The sequence below is a fragment of the Herpailurus yagouaroundi genome, unplaced genomic scaffold, assembly GCF_014898765.1.
Source record: "Herpailurus yagouaroundi ecotype Mexico unplaced genomic scaffold, PumYag 248, whole genome shotgun sequence".
NCBI lineage: Eukaryota > Metazoa > Chordata > Mammalia > Carnivora > Felidae > Herpailurus > Herpailurus yagouaroundi.
In genome coordinates, this window is record NW_024412465.1 from 4,306,790 (window position 1) to 4,315,699 (window position 8,910).

Here is an 8,910-nt window from a genome sequence, read left to right on the forward strand (position 1 = left end):
AGGTGCTCTTGTAGATGCAGCCATAGAAATAAAATTAAACTAATTTTTAATAATTTTCCTCTCTCTTTGACTAGTACATTCACAATCTCTCTCCATTTCCACACATATTCCCAGCAGATTTTGTGATTGAAAAAAAACAGCAAAATATTGCCTTCATTTGAGTGCATTCTTCTCTTCTGCCTGGATTCATTTCATACAAATGACCCCAGGGCCAGCTGGGATCTGACTTTCGGGACAGTCCTGGAGACCATGGGAAAGGAAAGGGGTGGGGCATAGAGAGAGATGACAGTCCCTTCGAAGGTAACGTCTCAGGTGAGGTGATGTGTCAGGTGAGGTAACAACTCATGTATGGTAATACGTCAGGTGAGGTAATATCTCGGGTAGAATGATACGTCAGGTGAGGTGATATGTCAGGTGTGGTGACATCTCAGGTGAGAATGTTACAAGGTGTTCCAGCAACGTGGACGCAGCCTCATTCACCTATCCTGAGTATTTATGAGTGAGGGAATATCCTGAAATGTTCCCACTCCAGTACCTGGAGTCTCACCTCCTCTCCATCAACCTGACTAGACATGGAGGAAAGGTGCACGTCAAGCTTTGTTGAAACCACAGGATCACATACCTCATCAATTTCACATATAGCAAGCCTGGGTCCATAAAAAAAAATTACAGCTTATTTTTAAGGTAAATAGGACAATCTTTTCTTTCCTGGTGACACCCTGAGCTGAGAAATAACATTTGGAATCAGAGATTTTCTTTCTTTAAGGATCCATACATAGCATGGTAAGAAATATCTACCACACTAGGTTCTTACCGCCGGTGAGCCAATTAAACTGGCTTGTTGCGGCCGTATGTGGATTGCCAAACCACTGCCTTCACTGAGCCTTGCGCTGCGATTACTAATTGAAGTGCCTTCTACCATCGCATTCGAGCATCTCTTCAAAGAAAAATAACCGACCAGAAATTCCCTTGCCTTGATGGTCTATTACTGCACCCACTTCAGTAACCTGTTGATGAGTGCGCGGCATTGACGATGGAGCTCACAGAATGTACTCTACGTGAAAAAGATTTTCTAGTTTAAATTTGTGGGGTTTTTTGAGAGGGAGACAAGAGTCCAATTTCAAGCCATCCTTTGAAGTAAACATGGCCCTGACCAGTGGGACGACCCCCTTGCCAGCCTCAGGACCCCAGAACCACAACATTACAATGGATTCCCAGAGCATAGTGAGGTATCTGGTCTACCTCACACATGTAGAGGGATGCGGGTTCCTCAAAGGAGAAAAACGGGGACCTGGCTGGGGACCCACACGCGTTCGTGGGTGTCTGTCAGAACTAATACTTTAGTTACCAACCTGCAGAATTCTTGGAGGAAAATCAAGCACAGAACTTCAAAAGATACTGGAAAATGCAGCGGAAATTTGGGGTTTGCGTCTGCTCTAGCCAAGGTTTATTTACTTGCTGTTTATGCCTGCAGAAAGTTGGGTTGAGAAAATATAATTAGATGTGGATATAATTATACATGGAGTTACATGTAATTACATCTACCATATTACATACACATGTATGTAATACATATATATGACATATATATAATCACATATGTCATATATATATAGTATCTATGTACTTGCATCTGTGCATAAATGTTGAATTCAATTAAGATAAGACTAGTGAGTTCATAGACAACTGTAGGCATGTGTATGCATATGCATGGACAAGCATATACATATATGTATAAACACCCATGTGTATATGTAAAAGGTGTATATACATATATATGTATATGCACACAGGTATATGCATGTATGTAGGCCTATATATTAATGGATATACACATACACGTGTGCACACACATATCCATGTATATGCATGCATATATACATATATACATGTATATATGCATGCATATACATGGATGTGTACACGCATATAGATATGTGCATGTATTTGCACACACCCATCCATGAATATGCATATATATACATATATATTCATGGATATGCATGTACCTATGCATATGGATATGCACACATACATACATGTGTATGCATGTATATATGCATATATATTCATGTATTGCATATATACATACATATGTATATGCACACACATCCGTGTGTGTGTATATATATATATATGCTTTCATGGATATGCACCATAATAATATATACATAATACACACACAAATAATACATGTTATCATGTTCAAGAAATGCCATTGGGAAGTGACCAAGAAATCAGTGTTCAGAATTTACGAATAAACCTTTGACTTGAAAATTTTTAACTTGGTGATTACTCAGTGCTCCTTGGCATCGTGTCAAGGGCTTGCGTTTAGACCAACTTCCCATTTATGGCACTTATTTATGAAGGCAGACATGCACCAATGAGTTTCTAGAAATGGACTCTATTCAATCTACTCTCAAAAATGTACATTAATAAATAATGTTTTGATTAATAATCGGGACGTCCCTGCAAGAGTAACTTCGGTTACTAGGATCAAGGAAATCCTTGATCTACTCAACCTTAAGTGAATAGTAAGAGTGCTGATCGCTCCTGAATTTTTGGTGTTTTCATTGCTTATGTTCCTAGCCTCCCCTTAATCACATAAATCTTGGTGGGGAGGCGTTTTCTAGGACTCCTGTGTGTAACACAGCACATGCCACATCACATTTTAACCTGTTCCACCGACATTGTGTGAAAGCATTTTGTACTGAGATCTGTGAAATGGAAGACGTATAACATTAGCAGTGCTTCTGATGAAACGCTTTTAGTTTGAAGCATTGACTAATCCACTCAGATAGCATAAAAGCCAACACGATACGTAAAGTTCTCGGAGTGCAAACTTCAACGTCGCTGTCTTACACCCAGGCTGACAGCAAGGTTTAAAAACCAGGAGGACTTGATGAATTCCAGTCGGGTCCTTTGTTAATGGACTACATCTAACGCAGCAGGTCCCGCGAGCTCGCGATCACTTTATATTCTGTTCAGCAGAAAGAAAAGAACATTCTGTATTCAGCATTACTCTTCCTGCAAATGTAATTGTGCCTCCAACATGTAAGTGAGGTTTCGGGCTTGTAAAATGTGGCGTGCATTAAAACTAGCATTTAGTGGAACTGGGTATGGTGTGGTTTCAATAAAAATACATGAATTTGTCTCAATTATCCCCCTCTCCCTCCCCTTTTTTGGCAGGCTATCTAGTTTTGTGTTTGGCTAAAGTCAAACACCATATTGTGCCAAAATATAAAAACAGTAAAGGATTTACTTGTATAAATTTATAGATGTAATAGATGCCTTTTTGCAAGTAATTACCTTCTTTGTTAAAAGTTTATGTGTTTTAAGAGAGAGAGTGTGGGGGCCAGCAGGGGAGGGACAGAGGGAGAGGAGGAGCAAGAGAGATTCCCAAGCAGACTCCACACTGTATAGGGTCTGATGTGGGGCTCGAACCATGAGATCATGACCTGCGCTGAAATCGAGAGCGAAACTGTTAACCAATTGGGCCACCCAGGCGTCCTTGTTTTGCTTTAAAAAATTTTTTTAATGTTTATTTTTGAGAGAGGGAGAGAGACAGAGCTTGAGTGAGGGAGGGGGGCAGAGAGAGGAAGAACCAGAACTTGAAGCAGGCTCCAGGCTCCAGGCTCTGAGCTGTTAACACAGAGCCCGACACGGGGCTCAAACTCACAAATTGTGACATTATGATAGACACTTAACTGACTGAGCCACCCAGGCACCCCATGTTTTGTTTATATAATTGGGAAAAGTAGACAGATTTTTTGGATTATTTTTGCTTCCACGAAAATGTATATTATATGATTTATTTAATTTCCTATTTATTCAAATAGATAGCATGTGTATATACACATAACTACATACGTGACATATACGTATCACTTCTTCAAGGTGTATCGTATGATGCATGTGTATCTGTATATACATATAAATAAACATAGATGTTTGTATATCAATATGTTTATATATCTATAAAAATGTCATCTGTGATCAGTGATTACAACTCGTAGAGAGCTCACATGATGATTAGCATATTTTTTAGCCACAAAGTATTTGTCAATTAAGGTATGGGCATGTTCTTTTAAACATAATCCTATTGCACACTTAATAGACTACAGTATTATGTGAACGTTACTTATATATGCATCGGAAAACCAAAAAAAAAAAAAATTCACTTGACTCGCTTTACTGAGATATTAGCTTCATTGAAGTGGTCTGTAACAAAACCAGCAATATCTCTGAGGTATGCCTGTAAAAAATTCGGGACGTACACCATTTCGGGGTATTACAAAGGTTAGAGGCATCTTCCATTTTGTCCAGAGATTTGGGGCACCTGTCATTGTATTTGTGGGAATACTTTTCTTAAATATGCACCATAAATCAAATATTCAAAAAATTAGGCATAGCACTCAGACTTTTGTGCTATGGGAGAGAATCGAAGTCCTTGGCATTTAGCCAAAAATTATAATAATAGTAACTTTTCAACATCGTGGCCTCATCTTGCTTTGGCCATTGTGTCTCCTTTCTGTATTACTATCTCCTGACCCCCGAAGTCATGCCTTAACCCGGTTTAATCTGGATTTCACGTAGTCGAGGCAAAGAGACCACGTTTGCTAAGCTTTCTGGTTACTTAATTTTCAAACTCAATGAACAGTAAATAATTGCTGATATGGTTCCACCTTCCTGGAATATCTTTCTTACCGACAAGCATCAACATTCTAGAAGTCGCCACATGAAAGCTGAAATGCTATTATCTCCTTTCATATCCTACTCTATCGAGAAGGACTCTATTAATTATACATAGGAAGAATTAAGAAATGCTCCCTTATCATCCATGTTGATAGGGTTATTCGTGTCTCATGAAGATTATTTTGGGTTTTTTTAATTGAAAGTGGAAGTTATATAAACCACATTATACCTGTTGTCTTTGAAGCTTACAAAATGAGCAAACCCATTTATCTCCATATGCCTTGTAATAGAGCTATTTATGTGCACATCATTCTCCGCTACCTGATAATGAATTCTGGAGAACAATGACTATTTTCATTCACCGATTTGTTTCTGACAGTGTCTAGCATAATTCAGTTGTAGGTACGTAATAAATGTTGCATTGAATTTCCTTCCCTTCAGATCACATGCTCTCTTATGAGAGAAGGGATTTAATGCACGTACAAAGCGTGCATTCCTTCTCTCACGTGTCCATACTTAGGGCAGCCTGCACAATCTTAGACTGCGTGTGAGTCTAAGATTGTGGATATATTGCATTCAGAGTTAGCTTTTCTTAATATATTTTGAATTTGCCCGACCATCACTGACATGTGCCATTAAAAATGGCGGTGACCTGGGGCACCTGAGTGGCTCACCCGGTTGAGCGTCTGACTCTTGATTTCAGCTCAGGTCGTGATCCCAGGGTCGGGGATCGAGCCCCAAGTCGGGCTTTGTGCTGAGTGTGGAGCCTGCTTGAGATTCTCTGTCTCTTTCAGTCCCTCTCCCCGGCTCCCTCTCTCTCTCTAATTAAAAATAACAGGATAGGATAGGATAGGGTAGGATGAGATGAGAGGAGATAAAGTAAAATGAAATGAAGTGAAACGTGAGACACAGACACAATAGTCCCCATGATTGGTAGGGTGGGACTCATACCTTACTGCTTTTGGAGGAGAGAGAAGGTTTCGATGGTCAATCCCAGGCCACTATAAACCCTCCACCTTCTGTTGTGGCCAAATTGATGCTTCATACCGATCTGATTTAGATGGTAAAGTATTTTCATAGGATTTTATTAAAAATATGGTTGAATTTATGAGAAGGTTGTAGACCTTCGATTGTAGACCAGCATATTACTGAACGCAGTGATTACGGCTCATTGGTCTGTTTAGCTACATGGCATTCTCCAGACATAGGTCTAGAGTTGCCAGATGAGATACAGGATGCCCAGTTACATTTGAAATATAGATAAACAATGCATATTTTTATTGGAAAGACACTTGCCATATATTACATGGACACACCTGTAATAAAAATACTGTGTATCTGAAATTCAAGTTCAACGTGGAGCTCTATAATTTGCTGAAACTGGCCACCTGTGTTCACCCATTGGATGAATGATAAATATATTCAAGAACTGAAGGCTTTAGAACCATCCTACTAGGAAGATACAATAACCACAATGTACTCTGTTAAAAGTTCTAAAATGCGGGGTGCCTGGGTGGCACAGTCGGTTAAATGTCCGACTTCAGCCAGGTCACGATCTCGCGGTCCGGGAGTTCGAGCCCCGCGTCAGGCTCTGGGCTGATGGCTCAGAGCCTGGAGCCTGTTTCTGATTCTGTGTGTCTCTCTCTCTCTGCCCCTCCCCCGTTCATGCTCTGTCTCTCTCTGTCCCAAAAATAAGTAAACGTTGAAAAAAAAAATTAAAAAAAAAAAAAAGTTCTAAAATGTATAACTTTCCCCCCTGAACCTTAGCTGGCTTCCAATTCCCGTGTCGTTAAGGAATTTGGAAATGGTTGTTCTCTGCATGATTTTTTTTAAAAGTTTAATCATTCCTCGGGTTTTATTTCTTCAGGCTAAATTATCTCAATTCTTTGATCATTCTCTTCAGTGTCTGTTAAATATTTCAAAATAATGGTTTTCATTAATATACAAAGTTGATGCTAAAGAAAAATTAGAGAAGGACCAGCTGGCTTAATGACTTCATGGAAAATAAAGGCTCTTTCTGTGCTATTTAATGATAATATTGCATGTTAACGTCTAATCAGAAGAGCGTCTATGAATAATGTGAAGAAGTTAGCGTATTAATGAACCCAGCCCATATGCTTAAAAGTTATGAAAGTCACTGCTGGATTTTTATGTAAAATAATAGTCTCTGAAGATAAATATGTTTGGCAGGTTTTTGATAACACAGCCACTGGTCTTTATTAATCTTAGAACTGTGTCATGCAGATATTATCAATTTCGATAGGTCTAGACATCTCAAAGAAAACACTACTTCAGTTTCTTTATTGAAAGAAAGTGGAAGTCAGATAAAAGACATTATAGCTATAAAATCTGAGGAGTTGGGCAGAATTAGACAACAGCTTTGGAATGCTGATGGGACGCCCCAAGTAACACTTGAAGGTAATTCTACTCAGAGCTTTGGAAGCATCCGGGACCGAAAAGTCTAATTAGTCCAGCTCACGTGGATGATTAAATAAAGGCTTCTCTGGAGTGAATTCTAAAAAGCGTTAACTTTTTTTTTCTTCTGGAAAAAGAAAAGAAAGACAGCAAAGGAGAGAAAAACAAGGCTGAAATATCACGTACGGTTCAGCAATAAAAGAATACACTTGACAGCTTACACATTCCTCTGAGCTGGTCAAATATAAAGACTGTCTTCGATACTGACATTACAAATATGTGTAAAGTGGTAATTGTTTCACCAATCATGAGAAATCTGTTGTTCATATCGTTGGCTACATGCAGGGATTACTCTATCTTCCATATTCCCAGCGATGTCTAACTATGATTAACGATGGGACACAGAAAGAAAGCAGTGCCTAATACATTCGAATAGGGCTCGCACAAAGGGCACAATGAATGGGTCTTTAAAAAGGGGGTTATTGGGGCGCCTGGGTGGCTTGGTCGGTTAAGTGTCCGACTTCGGCTCAGGTCATGATCTCACGGTCCGTGGGTTCGAGCCCCGCGTCGGGCTCTGGGCTGACGGCTCAGAGCCTGGAGCCTGTTTCAGATTCTGGGTCTCCCTCTCTCTCTGCCCCTGCCCTGTTCATGCTCTGTCTCTCTCTGTCTCAAAAATAAATAAACGTTTAAAAAAAAATTAAAAAAATAAATAAATAAAAAGGGGGTTATTGGACGCAGATGAACAATAACCATTTCCAGATGGAGATTCTCCCCATGACAATAAATACGCTCCATGCAATGCCATAAAAACATACACATACTCCATTTATGCAGCTTGGGAGGGTGCTATTAAAGTTTATATGAAAAAATGTGTGAAGATAATTAGAAATACACTAAAAAAAAAAAACACACAAAACCTTCAGTGTTATTGAGAAGTAGCCCTACCAGACGTTTAAAAAGTACAGGGTCTGTATTCTTAAAAATGGTGTAGTTTTATATGATAAAAAATAAGTGGAATCAAAGAGAAAGTTCATAACTAGGCTCAAATATATATGGGGAGGTGCCTGAAACACCATCTCAAATTATTGGGCAGACGTTTACTTCTTACTACATAGTGTTGGGACAACTGGTTAGACGCTTAGAAAACAATTGGCATTAGTTATGTATTTCACAGCAAAGGAAAGACTAGACTCCAGATGGGGAAATTAAATGTTAAAATAAAAATATTAAAGAAAAAGAAAAGAAAAATATTAGTGCCAAATATAACATGAGTGAACTCCCTTTCATAACTATGACTAAAAACCCAGATATGTCACAAATGCCTCTTTAAAAATTCTGACTACATTCAAAAGATTTTTTGAATGGCAAAACAAACAAGCGAAAAAAAACTCCCACGAAAAACAAAAAACAAAAAGCAAGCAAGCAAACAAACAAAAGTCCCCAACCCCTTAACACTATGAACAAAGTCAAAAGGCAACTGAGAAAAATACAGAAAATATTCACAACATACATAGTAGATTAAGGGCTACGTAAACATAATGAATAAAGATTTTTCTGTAAGTTGAGAAAACACAACGAAAAAGTTTTTTTAATTGGCAAAAAAATCATTAATAAGCAATATATGTGTGTGTGTGTGTGTGTGTGTGTATATAATGGCCCTTAATCACAGGGGAAAAAAGATGTTCAGCCACACTCAGAGAAACAGAAACTAAATTCATACCTTCACTGAGATCGCAGTTCCCTCCTAAACATTTTAAGAAAATTTGCTGTGGTGATAAGGAAACGTCAATCCTTGTCAAT

General features: G+C 38.7%; 1 long non-coding RNA gene across 1 annotated transcript in view; it reads left to right on the forward strand.

Moving 5' to 3' along the window:
- LOC121020163 (uncharacterized) overlaps positions 1-3,161 on the forward strand; it is a 108,228-nt gene extending 105,067 nt beyond the window's left edge. Inside the window, exon 12 of the long non-coding RNA XR_005785986.1 lies at positions 2,779-3,161. This is a non-coding gene — a long non-coding RNA (uncharacterized LOC121020163). The remainder of the gene's footprint in view (positions 1-2,778) is intronic.
- Positions 3,162-8,910: the final 5,749 nt, after the last annotated feature.